This window comes from Apostichopus japonicus, chromosome 16 (genome assembly GCF_037975245.1).
Source record: "Apostichopus japonicus isolate 1M-3 chromosome 16, ASM3797524v1, whole genome shotgun sequence".
Classification (NCBI taxonomy): domain Eukaryota; kingdom Metazoa; phylum Echinodermata; class Holothuroidea; order Aspidochirotida; family Stichopodidae; genus Apostichopus; species Apostichopus japonicus.
Window position 1 is genome coordinate 13239107 of NC_092576.1, and position 4504 is coordinate 13243610.

The following is a 4504-nucleotide window of genomic DNA, read 5'->3' on the forward strand; positions in this document are numbered from 1 at the left end:
AACGCTAGATTTGCCAAAATAAAACCCCAGAAAACGCTAGATATCAGTTTACACTAACTTATGAATTTATTTCAATCATTCGTTGCACTGATTAATATGATAGGCAGTCTAGTGATCACTTTTAATAACAAGGTATAGCGGTTTATAATAATCAGGACATAATACAAGAAAAATTAACTGTGGATTTAACAAACAGTCTTATTCAGGCCCAGGCGCGTAGCGAGGAATTGCCAAGCGAGGAGCGAAGCCTGTCTAAGCGTAGCGCCACCATATCGGCGCGAAGCGTACAAGAAAATTTTGGCCGAAAATGCCTCCCAGATCACTGGAAATGGCACTTCCCAGGGACCATAGGCCAGCGCGAAGCGTAGGAAAAGCATTTGGCCGAAAATGCCTCCCAGATCACTGGAAATGACACTTCCCAGGCCTTGTAAGTTGAATCTAAGCATTTTCTACTTTGAAATTACTAGCGATACCATAACAAAACTATGCTCAAGAGGGGGGGGGGGGGGGGTTGTGGTCGCCCCTTCGCCCCAAAAAATCCTAAGTATGAAAAGTCTCTCATGAATACAGTTTACGCAGTATTATAGTGTAAAAGCCACGGAAACATATAAACAGATCTTATTGGGTTGCCAAGTGGTCATTTGGTCTCGAAAGTTCAGAAAACAAGTAATTATTTTGTAAATTTCCAATTTTGAGCGAAAAACGCTAGATTCCGCCAAATTTGAAAACAACGTACGCTAGAACCCTAGAAAAGGATATAAACGCTATATCTAGTGTAAAAACGCTAACGCGTGTTGGTAACCTTTGTGGTATACTATTGAACGCCGTTTTGAGCAATATTTTCACGTTCTGTGTTACACTGTTATTCTAATTTGAAATAGCCTTTATAGTGCTTCAACAACACAAAAACGTTACGTTTCCGACAAAGTTGTTAAATTTGTTTCATAGGAAAACTAATAATGAGGGGGTATTAGAGGGGTAGGGGGTGGGTGGGGTGGGAGGTGTCATCCTCAAATTAGGGACCACAGTGGAAATGTCTCTGTGTCATCCCTGCACTTTGTTTTTGTTCCGTTTCTTTACATTATTTTTCTTGCTTTGAATGTTGTGCGAATAAGTCAAATCAACGATGTTAAGTTGAGAATGTTGACTTTTAATGTCGTTGGGGGAGGGTGAAGGAGAGTGGGGGGGGGGGAGGGTTCTCCTCCATTATCTGTTCAAAGTAAATATTTATGTACTGTACACTAGGATGTTTTTGGTAATAATTCAGACTGTCAGTGGGTGGGAGGCCGGATGGGGGTGTGGGGGGGGGGGCGTAAATGGGATAATGTTGGCCTAACGGCCAAGATTGCTGCTACGAGAACGAAAACACCAAATAGAGAAGGCTTCAATTTTGTTAATACATTTAGGCTACTCTACAACTGGAAAAGAAAACCCGGCACAACCTGCAGTATGGTATACTCGACGCCTTTCCGGTAAACGTTCTCGGGCAATTTCTCATGCTTTTTCATGTTCATTCGACTGTGATATATGGTTCTTATCTTTAGTTTTTTAGCCTGTGTCGCTATTTAGGAAATTTAATCAACACATTTTAAGCACTATAGGGTAAGCTCAGGAGGGCGCCAGCCGGAACTGAACCAGGATTTTAATTAAGCCGGATCAATCTGACTCCCATGTAGAGGGGCGGAGGGGTGGGTTAGGGTGATGGTACTCCCTCAATAGAAATACACCGTATTTTAGATATGGAATGGTAAATTCAAAAGGAATATTAAGGCCTTAAATTACATATAGGTCTACACGCAAGTTTGGCTCACAAGTACTTGTGATGGATTTATTAATTTTGAAGGGTTACACGAGTTGCCCGCAAACAACCGGTATTGTACCGAACTGTACAAATATTTACGCATTTTTGAAGTAATTTGCTATAATAGTTTAGGGAATAGTTGTCTTCTTCAAGATTCTAAAAAAAATAAAATAATAAGAATGCGAAAATTATTAATATTTAACTCAACTTATCGACCATCCTTTGTGAGCGCACCTCGTTCAGGTATCTATTACATTATGAAACATTGAGCTAAAATGTAATCCTATAAAAAGATGGATTAGATGTCGAAGAAAAAATAGGAAATGAAGAAAGCATAAGATCACCTGATTTTGCCTATACGAAATGCTCACATAGACAGTAGCTATTGTGTTTTACATCATTACGAGGTCCTGTACAAGACCCAGACATACCTGGGTACCGGGCGCCTAGCCGAGGGGGGGGGGGAGGGGGCGAAGGGGGCGTCCGCCCCCTTATAATAATTACTTGTTTTCTGAAACTTTTGAGACCAAATTACCGCAACCCAATAAAATCTGTTTATAGGTTTCCGTGGCTTTTACACTATATAATACTGCGTAAACTGTATTCATGAGAGCCTTTTCATACTTTTCTTGCACGCTTCCCGCCAACTTATGGTGGCGCTACGCTTAGAAAGTTTGCCTACAGGATTCGCCCTCCCTTGGCAAATTCCTCGCTACGCGCCTGCTGCATGGGTACACATTCCTTACGAGTACAGTCATGGACCCCTTAAGAAAACTGTACAAACTTCATCCATACACAAACTGGTGTTGTCCGTGATGTGTTTTTAAGTTCAACGTTCCATTAGTTTTGTACAGTTTCCTTACGGGGTCCATGATTTGTACCCGGTAAGGGATGTGAACCCGGTACTGAGTATGATACTTGTCTGTGTGTGGAGGAAGTTCAAGTCACACACAATTAGTTCACCTTCATTGAACAGTTGAGTGAATACAAGAATATTGCCCTCACTAAGGGAGTGAAGTTAGCTTTCTGATCAGCGAGTGATTTTTAGTGGTCTTCTCTTTCTGTAGCAGCCGCTGCAGTGCTGCAGTATGTAATAGAAATGATCTACTGCCATTCCTAAAGTTGCATCAATTAGAACAATTGCATCAATTAGTTAGTTCATCGTTGATTGAGTAACTGATCTAAAGCTATGTGCTGCCCTCAATAAAAAAAGGTTGATAGTAAGCTGTTCAATAAGTATTAGCCGGTTGTCTTTGTTGTTGAAAACAACGATTGCATGATAAATAATGCCATCGTACCAATGTGGGGTGTGTGTATGTATACAATCTAAAAGCAACCTGGTGAAAATTCACTAGGAACTGGTGAAATTTTCATCAGGAGCTGAGTTTATATGCCACCCTCCATATCCTGGTCGTTTTCAACAGGTTTCCTGGTGAATGAGACTTTAACAATTCCATGTGAATTAAACATTAAGCTAAACAATAAAACATACTTGATTTACAACTATGAATGATTGCAAGGAGGTATGGGCTAACTTAAGGTTATACTTATATACAATATCGCGCGTACTGACTGTATCACAGAAATGACGAAACAGACATAATCCCGGTATTTCACCTTTACCTTTAAACAAACACTCATTTAGGGTAACTCATACCCTATTGATCTAGCAAGAATTTGACCTCGTCATCTGCCATAATGAGATAGTTATTTGCAGATTTCTTAGTTGTATTTGAGTTTCGTAGGCTTGCGATTGTCATACGTATAGGAAGCCGCTAGTTTCGAACGTCTTGAGTCGCGACCAACAAACCAATCAGAGCAGTGGCGGAGCGTCCATATAGTCAGAGGGGCGGATGCCCCCCCCCCCACCTCCCTGACGGACTCAAATGGACTGCTGGCGCCCTTTTCAGCTTTTTACCACGTTTTACTTATTCGTGATTATTGACTTTTTTATTGCGCTCTCAAATACCTATTGATATTTGTCACATTTTGTTGGTGTAATTTTCTGACAAAAAGGCGATGACACCTATTTGTTCTTCGTTTATCTGCAAATCAGCAAGGCCCGGAAAGGGTCATTTGTGGCGATCTAGGGAGTATCTTTACTCAAAAAAATGTCTGTACGCTCCGCGCCAACATGTGCTGGCGCTCCGCTTAGATAATGCCGAAGGCGCGCCTACAGACCATTCTCGCCCCCCTGACCAATACCCCTTGTTCCGCTAATGAATCAGAGGCGAGGATTGCAATATGCTAATAATCTATTTAATTAATTCACCAGAGTTATGTTAAGATCAGGTTTACCGCACTAGATTAACCAGGCGTAACCAGGATTATGTTTACTAACGTAGACAATATCCAGGATAATGTTGGCAAATTCTTGACCAGGACATTTCCACCAGGAGGTTGATTTTAGAGTGTATATGTGCATGACAATCTTGGCTTGTAAACACCTCGTCTCGTAGTATATTGCTGTCATACTTTTGCACGTAGGTGCCTCCTCGTGAGTAGGTGAACCATATTGTTTATTTGGACAGGTCAAAGATCATTTGGCGTCAGCAGAGGACAAAGTCTTATAACCATGGAAACACGACGCTTGCTCAAAGAGACTGAAAGCCTGCTCAAGCTGCTTATGTGTAGTATCAGTCTTAAGGAGAAGGATCAGAATAGAGCTGTTAATGGAGGTTCAAGGTCATGAAGGGGTAACAG

The 4504-nt window shown here is 41.3% G+C and overlaps 1 protein-coding gene across 4 annotated transcripts in view; it reads right to left on the reverse strand.

Annotated features, from left to right (window-relative positions):
- Positions 1-4158: 4158 nt before the first annotated feature.
- Positions 4159-4504, reverse strand: part of LOC139981954 (uncharacterized) — a 46617-nt gene continuing 46271 nt past the window's right edge. For 3 of the 4 annotated variants that reach the window (XM_071994392.1, XM_071994393.1, XM_071994391.1), the window contains one exon: positions 4159-4504. This exon is cut by the window's right edge and continues 1747 nt beyond it. The gene's annotated coding sequence lies outside the window, so the exon portion shown is untranslated. The other variant, XM_071994394.1, reaches the window with a different exon arrangement.